The following is a 15967-nucleotide window of genomic DNA, read 5'->3' on the forward strand; positions in this document are numbered from 1 at the left end:
AAACAGGAGCGATGGAGGCATACCACCCAGCTCCTGGAGATCACTGGGGAAGGTCCAGGGAAAGTAAAGCAGCAGTGGGCAAGCACATCAGGGTTCTTGAAGCAGAGCAACAATCCTCCTTGTGACCCAGCAGGCCACAGGTCAGTCCTGATGGTGGTTCCTCATAGGAGCATAACAGGTTCCTCTGACAGGTCCACGCAGTGTCTACCATTGTTGGGGACAACCCCCTGTACTTATAATCATTTTGTGCAACTTCCACAAAGGGGGAGAAATGTTCCAACCAGCACTAACCGGTTCCAGGGATGTCCCCTTTCTCCCCCACAACTGGCTTCAGACAACAGTGAAGGGTAAGCAAGCCCTTTGTGTTAGGCCTGGGCACAGCCTTTACAGATGCAGGTGTGCCCCGCCTCTACTTCTCCCAGCCCAGGAAGACCATTCAATTTGCATATTCACTCTTGTGACACTTCCACCCTCCCTTAGTACATGCTGTCTGAGAAGTATGCACAAAGCCCAGCTGTCAATCTGCCTCAGACGTGGATTGGAGTCAAGCTGCAAAACACCAGAGTCATAAGCACAGAGAAATGCTCACTTTCAAAAAGTAGCATTTATATCATGGTAACCAGTAAGCAGCATTTCTCACTACCATTGCAACCATACCAAACATGCCTACTCCACCCCTCATAGATCAGACGATACCGCTTAGACATGTTAGGGCATTTCCAATGCAATCCTATAAGAGGAGCAGCGCTCACAGTAGTGAGAAACTACATGGGCTGTTTGTCACTATTAGGACAGGTAGTACATACAGACATATGTCTTACCTTTAACATACACAACACCCTGCCCATAGGTCTAGTTAGGGCCTACATTAGTGATGGTGTATATGTAGTAAAAGAGGAGTTCTAGGCCTGGCAAGTAAATTTAGATGGCAGGTCCCTGTGACAGTAAACTGCGCATGCAGGCCCTGTGGCGGCAGGCCTGAGACAGGTTTGAAAGGCTGCTTCTGTGGGTAATGCAAACTGCACTGCAGGGCCACTAGTAGCATTTAATTTACAGGCCCTGGGTATAGAGATACCACTGTACAAGGGACTTATAGGTAAATTAAATTAAATGTACCAATCAGGTGTAAACCAATGATACCAAGTTTAGAAGGAAATGAACATTCACTTTAGCACTGATCAGCAATGGTAAAGTGCTCAGAGTCTCAACGTCAACAAAAAGGGTCAGAAACAAATAGGAGGAGGAAGGCAAAAAGGTCAGGGGTGACCCTGTAAAGAGGGCCACACCCAACACCCACAATGCATAGCAAGGCTTTCTTGGTGGTCACTCAGCTCAGGTGCTGACCGCACGCCATGTTGAGGTAATGCAGTCAGTTAAAATAAACTCTGCACCTGGGGGGCCCTTCCAGCCCCCTCGCAGGTGCATTGATGCATTGGGAATTGTCCTGTGGCAACCTGCACTCTGGGACACCCCACACCATTGGGTAAGTCCATTGCCTTTGTGCCCCAGTACTAGAGGCCCTCACCGCTCCGGATGCACCAACAGGTTCCGCACACTTTCCTGCCCCCTGGCAATCACACTCATCAGCAGACTCCCCAGTGTCGGAAGGTCACCACTGTTGCTGCAATCTTTGCTTATGGGCTGGTAACGGGTGATGTGTCAGACATCCCGGGCAGGTGCTCCAAGCTGCCAGCAGGTCCACATCCTTGAGGCCCAAGCATGGGCTTCTGAACCCTTTACCGCCCACCATTGCTGCTGCCAGTAAACGTCTTATCAGGACGCCTCTGTCATCCTTTCAGTTCACAGACATGGAGAGGGTGGACTTTTGCCTCTGGCTATGGTTATTACCCTACCTTTGCTGTTAAAGGCAGCGGAGTCCAAGGAAATTACATCCGTTCGGCCATCTTGGCAGGCCACGCTCCTCCAAAGATTCTGATTTTGACTAATCAATTGTGTAACCACCAAAGTTAGAATACTTTTAGTTTGCCTCAGGTCCGATTGTAAATGAGTGATTTTAGCTGATAAAAATAAATACATGTAATCAATATAAAGTTTGAGCTTAGTAGCTTTGGGAATTAGTGTGGAAATGAATTATTAGAGAAAATAAATTGTGCAAAAGGTTCAATAAAAAGGGCAAAGAGAATTGAGAAAAAAAGGGAAGACCCTGCATGTTTCTCCTTTAAGAGAGATTTGATCAGCTATGTGATTATTTATGATAACTTTAGCTGATGTGACCATGGTGCGGAAATCAACCATGTGAGCAAGGCAGAAAACTTTCCAAAATTCTAAATAAAAATCACCAGCACTCAAAGTCAAATGCTTTTTTGGCATCTAACATAATAATGGCCACATTAATTTTGTCTGAGGTTACAATATGAGTAAATTCAGACATATAGGCCCTCATTATGGCCTTGGCAATAAAAACTGATTACAGCTGCGGTGACTGCCTCCAACATACCGCCTCGGAGGTGAACATCCATCTACCAGATTATGACACATATACACAAACCGACAGAAAACTGCCACAACCACAAATCCGCCAGACCCACTGAACATGATAAACTGTCGGCACTACCACCCATACCGTTACGCCAACCAATCAACTCCTTCCAAAGAATGACCCACCAATCACCACAGCGGACAGTCAATGGCGGTAAACCATTGGCGGTGAAAACTGCTGCAGTTCAAACGGCAACCCAAAAATAAAACAAGACAATATTGGCCCAAACAAAAGTACCACACCTGACACAGATACACACACCCCACACACCCACCAACAACACTATAAAACACACACCCACACTACCCAAAATCCTTTGCAAACATGAAAAGACCGTAATAGCTAGCCACGGAAATCACAGAGACAACTCCACACACACACCACAACTACCCATTCATCCGTCACGCACCACACACCCAACACCCCACCACATCACTCAACACCCTCTGGATAACACACACATCACACAACACCCATGTCCCTACAAAGGCACCCTCATTTCACTGATGGGAAGTTGCGGGTCATGGTTGAGGAAATAGTCAAGGTAGAGCCACAGCTGGTTGAAGCACAGGTACAGCAGATATCCATTGCCAGGAAGATGGAGTTATGAGGGAGGATCGTGGACAGGGTGAATGCTGCAGGACAACATCCATGCACAAGAGACGACATTTGGAAGAGGTGGAACGACCTACGGGGTAAGGTGTGTTCCATTGCATCAAGGCACCAGCTCGCGATCCAGAGGACTGGCAGTGGACCCCCACCTCCTCCCCGACAGCATGGGAGGAGCAGGTCTTGGCAATCCTGAGGGACTCACTGGAGTAGCCGAAGGACTGGACACTGGTGAGTCAACATTAGCAACCTTCCCCTACCCCATTCCTGCATGCTAACTCACCCTCTCACCCTGACTTCTTTCACCCCACTCCATCCCACACGGTGCACCACCCCATTGACCATACCTAAATGTTTAGCCCTGCATGCCATGCCCACTGCAAGTACATCCCTCCCAGCTCTGCATGCACACCCACTACCAATGCATGGACAGCAGGGGCAACTACCAATCCCACAATGTAGGAGGCTGGCCTGGCTTGTAGTGGTACCAAGGGGTACTTACACTCTGCACCAAGTCCAGTTATCCCTTATTAGTGTAGAAGAGGTGTCTAGCAGCTAAGGCTGATAGAAAAGGTAGCTTAGCAGAGCAGCTTAGGCTGAACTAGGAGACGTGTAAAGCTCCTGCTATACCACTGGTGTCATATGCACAATATCATAAGAAAACACAATACACAGATATACTAAAAATAAAGGTACTTTATTTTTATGACAATATGCCAAAGTATCTCAGTGAGTACCCTCAGTATGAGGATAGCAAATATACACAAGATATATGTACACAATACCAAAAATATGCAGTAATAGCAATAGAAAACAGTGCAAGCAATGTATAGTCACAATAGATTGCAATGGGAGCACATAGGTATAGGGGCAACACAAACCATATACTCTAGAAGTGGAATGCGAACCACGAATGGACCCCAAACCTATGTGAGCTTGTAGAGGGTCGCTGGGACTGTAAGAAAACAGTGAGGGTTAGAAAAATAGCCCACCCCAAGACCCTGAAAAGTGGGTGCAAAGTGCAACTAAGTTCCCCAGAGAGCCCAGAAGTCGTGATAGGGGAATTCTGCAAGGAAGACCAACACCAGTAATGCAACAACAATGGATTTCCAGACAAGAGTACCTGTGGAACAAGGGGACCAAGTCCAAGAGTCACACTCAAGTCGTGAGTGGGCAGATGCCCAAGAAATGCCAGCTGAGGGTGCAAAGAAGCTGCCACCAGATGGTAGAAGCTGTGGATTCTGCAAGAACGAAGAGGACTAGGAACTTCCCCTTTGGAGGATGGATGTCCCACGTCGTGAAGAAGCTTGCAGAGGTGTTTCCGTGCAGAAATACCGCAAACAAGCCTTGCTAGCTGCAAGGTTTGCTGTTAGGGTTTTTGGATGCCGCCGTGGCCCAGGAGGGACCAGGATGTCGCCAATTGCGTGAGGAGACAGAGGGGGCGTCTAGCAAGACAAGGAGCCCACTCAGAGGCAAGCAGCACCCGCAGAAGTGCCGGAACAGCACTACGAAGAAGAGTGAACCAGAGCTCACCCGAAGTCACCAAAGAAGGTCCCACGACGCCGGAGGACAACTCAGGAGGTCATGCACTGCAGGTTAGAGTGTCGGGGACCCAGGCTTGGCTGTGCACAAAGGAAATCCTGGAAGAGTGCACAGGAGCTGGAGCAGCTGCAAATCACGCGGTACCCAGCAATGCAGTCTAGCGTGGGGGAGGCAAGGACTTACCTCCACCAAACTTGGACTGAAGAGTCACTGGACTGTGGGAGTCACTTGGACAGAGTTGCTGAGTTCCAGGGACCACGTTCGTCATGCTGAGAGGGGACCCAGAGGACCGGTGATGCAGTCTTTTGGTGCCTGTGGTTGCAGGGGGAAGATTCCGTCGACCCACAGGAGATTTCTTCGGAGCTTCTAGTGCAGAGAGGAGGCAGACTACCCCCACAGCATGCACCACCAGGAAAACAGTCGAGAAGGCGGCCGGATCAGCGATACAAGGTTGCAGTAGTCGTCTTTGCTACTTTGTTGCGGTTTTGCAGGCATCCAGAGCAGTCAGCGGTCGATTCCTTGGCAGAAGGTGAAGAGAGAGATGCATAGGAACTCTGATGAGCTCTTGCATTCGTTATCTAAAGAATTCCCCAAAGCAGAGACCCTAAATAGCCAGAAAAGGAGGTTTGGCTACTTAGGAAGGAGGATAGGCTAGCAACACAGGTAAGAGCCTATCAGAAGGAGTCTCTGACGTCACCTGCTGGCACTGGCCACTCAGAGCAGTCCAGTGTGCCAGCAGCACCTCTGTTTCCAAGATGGCAGAGGTCTGGAGCACACTGGAGGAGCTCTGGGCACCTCCCAGGGGAGGTGCAGGTCAGGGGAGTGGTCACTCCCCTTTCCTTTGTCCAGTTTCGCGCCAGAGCAGGGCTGGGGGATCCCTGAACCGGTGTAGACTGGCTTATGCAGAGATGGGCACCATCTGTGCCCATCAAAGCATTTCCAGAGGCTGGGGGAGGCTACTCCTCCCCAGCCCTGACACCTTTTTCCAAAGGGAGAGGGTGTAACACCCTCTCTCTGAGGAAGTCCTTTGTTCTGCCTTCCTGGGTCAAGCCTGGCTGGACCCCAGGAGGGCCGAAACCTGTCTGAGGGGTTGGCAGCAGCAGCTGCAGTGAAACCCCGGGAAAGGTAGTTTGGCAGTACCCGGGTCTGTTCTAGAGACTCGGGGGATCATGGAATTGTCTCCCCAATGCCAGGATGGCATAGAGGGGGCAATCCTATGATCATAGACATGTTACATGGCCATATTCGGAGTTACCATTGTGAAGCTACATATAGGTAGTGACCTATATGTAGTGCACGCGTGTAATGGTGTCCCCGCACTCACAAAGTCCGGGGAATTTGCCCTGAACAATGTGGGGGCACCTTGGTTAGTGCCGGGGTGCCCACACACTAAGTAACTTAGCACCCAACCTTTACCAGGTAACGGTTAGACATATAGGTGACTTATAAGTTACTTAAGTGCAGTGGTAAATGGCTGTGATATTTCACTCAGGCTGCAATGGCAGGCCTGTGTAAGAATTGTCAGAGCTCCCTATAGGTGGCAAAAGAAATGCTGCAGCCCATAGGGATCTCCTGGAACCCCAATACTCTGGGTACCTCAGTACCATATACTAGGGAATTATAAGGGTGTTCCAGTATGCCAATGTAAATTGGTGAAATTGGTCACTAGCCTGTTAGTGACAATTTGTACCGAGAGAGCATAACCACTGAGGTTCTGGTTAGCAGAGCCTCAGTGAGACAGTTAGGCATCACACAGGGAACACATATATATAGGTCACAAACTTATGAACACTGGGGTCCTGGCTAGCAGGGTCCCAGTGACACATAACAAACATACTGGAAACATAGGGTTTTCACTATGAGCACTGGGCCCTGGCTGGCAGGATCCCAGTGAGACAGTGGAAACACCCTGACATACACTCACAAACAGGCCAAAAGTGGGGGTAACAAGGCTAGAAAGAGGCTACTTTCTCACACACAATACATCACCACACACCACCAAAGGTGGGAGCACAACACCAATATCTTTGGGAAAGCTGGAAATGCGGAAAATGTCACAGAAATTTACCTTAACACATCACTTTCATCCCCACAGGTGGCCCAGCCAATGTCAGTGTCGAGGAAGTGCCACAGCAACCCAGCCCCACACCAGAAGATGGCCTCAGTGATGACAGCAACTCAGGAGGTCTGGATCTGGGGGAACTCCCTGGCCCATCTGGGACCACTGGTCAGTCGGACACCACATCCCACACCCAGTACACCACAGGGCCCCCCCAGACTTAAAACCACAGCTGCGAGCCAACGCCCCCAAGCCTCTGTCCCTGTCAATCACTGGTGTGCCCACCCGTACAGGGATCCGAGTCTACACCACACAGGCAAGACGATGAAGGTCCTGCTGTCATTGGTAGTGGGCACACCGTTCTGGGGACACAGGCATGTGGGACCAGGGACACTCGGAGGGCAGCTGTGTGCCAGGGGAAAGACAGGCCCAGGGAACCGACTGCCCAGGAGGCACTCACAAATGTCCTGGGGGTAGACGAACAAACCCAGGACAGGATGGGCCAGGTGATCACCATCATGGAGGAGAACCAGCGGCTGCAGGCGGTACACCACCAGGAGGTCATGCAGCAGTTGAAGTCCCTAAATGCCAACATGTCCTTTCTTGTAGGGGTGCTAGGTGACTTAGCCAACCCCATGCGGGAGAACCGAGCACACCAGAAGCCCACTTCCAGTAACCAGTCCAACCAACAACCATCAACATCAGCTGCAGCTAGTGGACAGGAGAACCTCTCACAGGACCCACAGGCCACAAGCACCCCTCCCCCTGCAGAAGGTGAACCTCCCCGCAAGCATTCCCTGCGACCCAGACAGACACCAGAGACTGTTGCCAAGACCAAGACCACCACCAGGAAATGAGCCCCTCACAAATGTCCCCCTTGTGTCCCACTGAGTCACCCTGTTCACTTTGGACTGCCATTGCTCCTCTTCCTATGGCCCCATGGACACTGGACCTGTACCACAAACAGACTGGGCCACTACTCCGAACTTTTCCTCAACCATCACCGCACTCTATTGGACTTCCCATTGTTTTTTGTCTTCAAATAAACACCCTTGAGCACAACTTGAGTAATAGTGCTTCATCGGAAAGAAATGTGCAAAGTATTGAGCTGTATTGAACTGTTCTATCCTGTGAAAATGTCCTGTAATGTGTGAAGTCATCCAACAAATGTGTCTCAGCAGTCTGTAGTCATCACATCAGTTCACTCTTGTAACCACACCAACATCTGCAATAAGGGAAGGCGTAGGTGACAGTCAATTGGCATGCAAAGGTAGTGACTGGCATAATACTACACCCATACAGCACAGAAATCAAATGTAGACATGCATGGATCAACAGTCTTGTCTGAGTGTCATTGGAAGTACTGCTGAATGATCTGTGTTCTGTTGTCCACATCCTCCTCCTCTTCCTCCTCCTCACCTTCCTCAGTGTCCACAGCTGCCACAGCTGCATTGTCACCCCCTCCTCCTGCAGATAGGGCACATGGCGTCTGAGGGCTAAACTGTGCATCATGCAGCACACCACCACAATCTGGCAGACCTTTTCAGGGGAGTAGAAGAGGGATCTACCTGTCAGATGGAGGCACCTGAACCTGGCTTTCAGGAGACCAAAGGTTTGTTCCAAAGTCCTCCCAGTACACCCATGAGCATCATTGTACTGATTTTCAGCCCCTGTTCTCAGATTCCTGACAGAGGTCAACAGCCAGGACAGGTTTGGGTAGCCGGAGTCAACCTGCAAGAAGTGAGGGACACACATTAACAATGCACAATGGCATGGGTTAGGCATTACTGACATACATTGGGTGGGGACTCATGCTCACTTATGAGCCACACTCTGTGGCTCTGTAGTCATGCCATCACCTGTGGGATGCTACTATTCCTCAAGACATAGGCATCATGCACAGATCCAGGATACTTGGCAGTGATGTGGGAGATGTACTGGTCAACAAGGCACACCATCTGGACATTGAGTGAGTGGAAACTCTTCCTATTCCTGTACACCTGTTCAGTGGCCCTGGAGGGGACTAAAGCAATATGGGTGCCGTCAATGACCCCAACCAAATGTAGTATGTGTCCCATTGCGTAGAATCCAGCCTTCACAGTGGGCAAATCATCAACCTGGGGGAATGCGATGTAGCTGCATATGTGTTTCAGCAAGGCAGTCAAAACCCTTCCAAACACAATCGAGAACAGTGGCGGTGTCATTCCTGCAGCCAAGCCCACAGTCACCTGGAATGAACCAGTTGCCAGGAAATGGAGCACTGACAGGACCTGCACAAGAGGGGGAATTGCTGTGGTGCAACAGATCGCGAATATCAGATCAAGCTCCAATTGTGCACGCAGCTCTGTGATTGTGGCCCTGTCCAGTCTATAGGTGAGTATTATGTGCCTGTCCTCCAGTGTAGCCAAGTCCACAAGAGGTCTGTACACGGGGGCATGCCCCCTCCTCCTCCTATTCCTCCGCAGTGGTTGGTGTCTAAGAGGGCCAAAAGGAATATGGGTGTGACAACAGCATGCATGGACACACATCACCAGAGTATACAGTGCATGTATGTGATTTGGACACCATAATTGTCTAGGTGTGTACAGTTGACACCAATGACGCACAGACAGAATCCAAACATGAGCACTAGTAGCAGGAAATGGCAACTGCCTGTCCTGTATGCAGGAACAGGTAAAAGTGACCTCACTTTGCCGGCGTCAGACGTCATGGCGGAAGGCGGTCTGCACCGCCATGCAATTCCTCATTGGCTAACATGGGGCTCTATGGTGTATAGGATCCAATGATGATCAACCCCAGCTGTGACGGTGTTCACTGCTGCGGACGTGATGCCATTTCCTTTCTACAACTTCACTTGATTCCTGACTATCCACTGGACAACATCTCCATTGCGTGTGCTGCTGTGACCAGTGTCTGGAACCTGCCATGTCCCGTGCTACAGGGTAAGGGCCCCAGCCTTCACGCCGGAGGAGTTGGTGAAGCTCGTGGATGGGGTCCTACCCCTGTATGGGCAGTTGTATGAACCTCCAGACAAACTGGTGAGTACAACATGGGTATGTTGCATGTGACATGGCTGCACGGAGATGTATGTGTGTGCTTGCAGTGTGTCAATTGGGGGGTACGGCTGCAGGCAATGTGAAGGGGCAAATGCTATATGAGGGACAAATGCAGTATGTAGGCCATATGTGTAACAGGCTTGATTGTATGGTTCATGGTGTCCTTCTGTCTGTTTCCTGCTTTTGACCTCCTGAGATCCATCTCTGTAGGGCAGTCAACCATAGTGAATGCCATCTAGGGGCTGACATCCCAGATGCAGCAATGCAATGCGTTCCTGGAGGGTATTCACGGTGGCTTGGTGGCCTTACAGAGACCGTTCCAGGCTCTGGCCTCCTCTCTGACGGCAGCCAGTGTCCCTGTTTAATCCGTCCCCCCTCCAACTACCTCTTCTCAGTCCCAGTCTCCTCTCACCCAACCCTCGCACACATTCTGACAAGCATGCACCCAAAGCAACAGTCAAGACTCGCACAGACAAACACAGGCAGCACACATCAGTCCACAAGCACACATGAGCCAACATACAGTTGCACCCACAACATTAGCCCCTGCCTCCACTGTCTCCCCCTCCTCCTCCTCCCTCACAGTCACATCAGCACTCACACCTGCATGCACAACATCAACAGTCCCAGATCCTGCCACCTGCACAGCCTTGCCCACAGTCAGCAGAACAGCAGACCCGCAGACATGCACCCCACACACCACATGCACAGTCTCCACCACCATCACCACCTCATGCCGCACACCCACCTCACTTGCAGACACCACCACAGCATCCATCCACAAGTCCTGTTTGACTCCCCCCACCCTTTCTGCTCCCATCCAAAGACACACAAACGTTCGCACTCAGACCCCCAACAGCCATGCACCTCACACACGCACACTGTCCATGCACCTGCACCCAAGTCCAGCACACCTCTTCCTCCTACAACCACTCCGTCTACCTCCACTCCCATTCCTCCTCCACACCCCACCCCACTGGTCCTAAGAAGCTTTTCGTTGCTCGCATTGACCTCTTCCCTGCCCCACACCCCTCGTCCTGCTCGTAAGCCCAGTACCTCCACCTCCTATTCGACTCCTGTTCCTCCCCCTGAGACTGCAACTGCCACTGAGGGGCCCAAGAGTGGCACTCTGGCCCCCCATCCCAAGCCCACTCCTCCGCCCTCTAAACGGAAGAGTCAAGTCCTGACCCTTCCCAAACCCAAGCCCAAGGACCCCACTACAAAACCCCTCCACCACCCCCTGCCCGCTGAGGTGCCTGACTATTCCACACATGATACCCCTGCCCAGTGGAGTGCCCAGGTTTTCTGGGGTCAAGTTGGGCCTTGGACGTTGCCCTGTGGGTTGAAATGAACATTGTAGTGGCCAATGGCCCTTTGTGTATATAGTTATTTTAATGTGGTCGCTATTCCCACAGGAATACAGTGGTTGGACCAAAGGCATGTGTCCTGGTTTTCTTTACTTCTGGGTTACGTTTCTGTTGATTTACTCTGCTGATTTTCCTGGGTGTGTGGCATGTGTGTTTGGTGTGTGTTGTACATGTGTGTGTGTCACTCTACCCACCCTCCCTTGTGTGATAGGCGGTTGTACTCAACGTCGTTGTCTTCGCCGGTGTTTGTGCTCCTGGACTACCATGGCGTAGTACAGCATCGGGAAGACTTGCAGCCCTGGTTCCATGGCAGCCGTGGACTCCTTTGTGTCACTGGAGGTGAGTGTCTCCTTTATAGGATGTGTTTCCGCCAGGCTTTTGGTGTCGTTGCTACCGCCCCGGAGATCCTGGCGGTGTACTATGTCATAATATGGTGGGTGAATCCTTGTCTTACACCTGCCTGAAGAGAGCTACCACTGTGTTCAGTGTTTGTACTGCACTGGCGGTTGGTGTGGTACATTGGCTGTCTATGGGTAGGATCACTGCCATGGTCATTATTTGGCAGTCATTACCACCGGCCTGGCAACGGTACTGCTGCCATCGCCAGAGTGGCGTAACCTGACCTCCAAGGTCATAATGACCACCATAATGTGTATTAGGGGACAGATTATGGCCCAGTTTAAAAGTGTTTTGTTCTGAGTGTATTAGATATTATGCAAGGTCTAACACATATGGTTCCCAAAATGAAAACAATTAGGTATTTTTTTGTTAGGATCTTGTAATCAGTGTTTAATAATGGTCTGTTGTATCAGGCCAGATACGTTTCTGTTTCCATGCTTTTAAAACATTTATCAAAACGCTGCTATCCATGGAAAGGGAACTTGAGCCATCCTCTTGCAAGAGGTTGAAGAAAACACTTTAGAGGGTTTGCAAAATAATACACAAAACATTTTATAAAATTCCACGTTAAAACCATCTCCTCCTGGCGCCGTGGCATTTGATAATTGTCTTATGGCCTCCCTGACATCCATTTCCGAGATGGGATTCTCTAGTAAAAATGGGGCTAGATTAATCCCTAAGATAAAATGATTGATCTCTTGTTCTCTACTCATAGGGTTAGGATCTTCATCATCATGTAAAACTTTGTAGTAATTTATGAAGCGTTTTGAAATTTTAGAATTATAATAAGTGTATTCATTAGAAATCAAGTCTCTAATTATTGTAATCAAATTTCCATAATTTTTTCTCGAGTGGAACAAGCTAAAAAGTGATAACCCTTTCCCCTTCTTCGTAAACTTGGTGTTCACATGTTCTACTATTAACAATCTGTATTTCGCGGTAAAAATTGCACATTTTAGTTTTCTGCACTGGCCCAATCTTTACTAGTGTGTGAAGCGTTATCAAATGATTATCTATGTATGTTAGGAAACGTATTCATTGTAATAGTACATTTTAGAGTTGTTTTATAATCAGAAAATCCCACTCGAGTATATTTGATCCTTACTTCAGTGAATGTAAAAGGAACTAAATAAAAGTCAATCTTGGGTGCTGATTGAAATTAGCCTGAATAGCAGGGAAAAGCATTTTGCCCAGGGTTGTTAAGCTTCCATATGTAAAACAGACCTGACTGATTGCAAAGGTCATAACATATTTTTGCAGTGTTCTTCTTATAATGGCACTGGCTGAGCTGAGAAGAGTCTAAACGTAAAAAGGGTAAAAAATGTAAGTCCCCTCCGATTACAGTGAGTCTGGCTAGTTTACTCAAATGTCATTCAGGATTCCGAAAGACTGCAGCAGGGGCTGAGGAGAAGCAACATGGATAAATCTTTCTCTTGTAATAAGATTAAATTGCGTTCAACTGTGTCAACCAGGCAACGACTGCGTCTCATTTGGACTTGTTATTCAGACCATTTGTATTGCATTACCTCTGTAAAGTGTAGATTCACAAATAGCTAAAAGCAGCAGATATGAAGTGTGTTGAATAGCATTGTTACTATTGTTAATTAAACAATCAGTCTGCATTTCAGTATAGTGGGATTGAGCATTCATTTTAGTAATGCCGAGCCAACCCTTTTCCTCACCTTCTGTGTGTGATCCCTTGATCTCCACTGCCCTTCCACACTCCCCCACATTCTTCCAAACGCTCTCACGTCCCCGATGAGACTGTGTTCCCACCGACAGAGCACTCTCTGGAGTGCCATTTAGCTATTTGGTGAACTGTATTTGCCCTGAGTGGTTATCCAAGCTGAGCAGCGAAATAGCATTAATCCTGCACTGCATATGTGGATAAAGGGGCATATTTATGAAAAATGACACAAAACTGCGCTAATTTTATTAACGCGAGCTAGCATCATTCTTTAGCGCCATCTGTGTGCCACATTATGAAATGACGTGGGATGGCACAAACGAATGGTTAGCGTGAAAAAAAAGACGCAAACATCTGCGACATGCCAAAAGGAAAAATTACGCTAATGCTGCAAAAGTGGCGCTACACCGTTTTGCGGCAAGTAAACATGTCTCGAAAGAGTTATCGCCTTTTTTACTCTGCATGAGCATCAAAACAAAACACACAAGCAGAAAAGAGTGCAATTGCAAGAGAAGATGGAATCAACAGACCAGGAGAGACCTCAGGGGGACCCCAAACACCCAAGTACCAGCCAGCAGAGTCCAGAAAAGTACCAGGAGAAGGAGAAGAGAAAGCGCAAGTGTTGCTTTAGCGAGGAGTAGCATGACATCCTGGTCAGAGAGGTGATGGAGCACCAACACCAGCTCTTTGTCACCTCCAAATTGCCAGTTGGTATGAGAGACGCAATATGGCAGGCAATACTAGACAAAATCAACGGCGTTGCAGAGGTGAAGAGAGGACTGTCACTGAGGTCAAGAAGCACGGGCACGATTGCAAGCGCAGGACTAAGGAGGAACTTGCCAGGAACCGTAAGTCAGCACTGCAGACTGGAGGTGGAATTCCCGCACCACAGGAAAACCTGGATGAGCTGGAGGAGACGGTTGCAGTAGTCATCCCTGAGGAGGTGGTCACTGGAATCGCAGGACATCTCAGATTACCAGGAACCACCACAAATGCAGGGTAAGTTATGGGGGAGATATCTGGAACTCCACAAATGGCTTAAGGGGGAGGCAATTAGGACACACTCAATGCATGCTAAAGGGCTGCATTGGGACACATAGGCCCTGTATCAAGATGCAGCATCCCCACCCAAGCCACATAGTATTGATGCTTTGGTTGAGCAATGCACTCCAACATATACACAACATCAACATAGGCCACTCACTATGCCTATACTTCACCATGTAAATATGCACCTCATTGCCTGGTAGGCACATTCAAATTGTGTGGCTATGCCATTACAACACGTATTACATATAGTCAAAGCCCCTGTACCAACATAACGTAGACATCAGAGACTAGGACGAAAGTCAAACCCACCCCAGGGGTGGTGACAGGGTGGTGTCTCTGGCCAGAATTCTTCCCTTCCTCATTGTTGCATTGCCTTTACTCATGTGTGCTGCATCATGCAGCACACATTGAAATGCCATCTCAGCAAACATAGCTTGTGCATGTGCAGGAAAGGACACCTCACTGCACATGAACAAATCATCAATTCAAGGCAGGCACCCCGTCTTCATGCTGCAACAATGGCTGTGTTGGTGCAGGGAGCACAAATCTGTGCAGGCGCAGGCAGACTTGCAGGGCTGTACCGTATTCAAGTAAATATGGCACATCACTGCGTATCTAAACTGCTTCAGTGTACTGCAACACATCTCGCAGCTGCCCTGAGCCATGCCAAAAGAGAAAAAATCTGCCCTAAAGCTTGCAACCTGCGGCACACAACCAGTATATGGTGAACCCACAACAACTCACACACAACCTACTGCGTCATATGGGAATGGCCACAAAATAAAATGCATGCAACATATTGTGCATGCCTGTGAACATCATGTGTGCAGCTGTACAAGTGGCTGCAATCTCACCAGTTGACACAATAGAGGGCTAGATCAAACAGAAAATGATGGTGCGTGCTGCAGTGCAAAATTAGGCAGCATCACGCACCGTCATCTTCAAAACACAGGGATACGCCATACACATAAGAATACATCCCACCCCTGTGTACGCCCCTGCGCAAGTGGAAATTAGATGTCATGCGCCAATGCAGCCACTCTTGCACCATAGTTCAAGGATGGCTGAGTTAAGGGGGAGAATGTTTTTGTGCAACAAGGAACACCTTCCTGAACAACAACAAACTTAAAGTGTGATTTGCTCTTACTCTATGTGCAGCAGAATGCAGCACACATAGTAAAAGCAAAAAATCCAGTAGAAATGTAAGCATAACTCCTAGATTTTGCCATGCTAAACCCACCCATTGGCTGGTGTCAGATATTGGCCTAGCATCCGGCATACAAATGGCCCAAAATCTGAGGCAGTGTCAAAACACAATAGGTGTTGCAGTGGTACGCCAACAGCAACACTCATTGCACACACCTTCATGCAAAGTGTTGGGTGTGAAGGGGCCATATATACAAGGTGGCATCAAGGCACAAAAAGTGTCTTAATTCCACCTTGTACATACGGGGCAGGGCATTGCGTCACCTGAGCCTTACCAAAAGTGACACTTAGGTTACTCTTGGTGCACCTACATATGCCCCAAAATACCTAGAGGCATATTTATGAGCCCCTAGCGCCACCAGAGCGTCACTTTTCATGACGCTTCAGTGGCACCATACCCTGCGCTGTATTTACAAGTTGGTGTTAAGCCACTTTTTGTGGCTTAATGCTGTCCTGTACATACGGCCCCTTCACACACGGGCCTTTGCGTGG

This window comes from Pleurodeles waltl, chromosome 7 (assembly GCF_031143425.1).
Source record: "Pleurodeles waltl isolate 20211129_DDA chromosome 7, aPleWal1.hap1.20221129, whole genome shotgun sequence".
Classification (NCBI taxonomy): Eukaryota; Metazoa; Chordata; class Amphibia; order Caudata; family Salamandridae; genus Pleurodeles; species Pleurodeles waltl.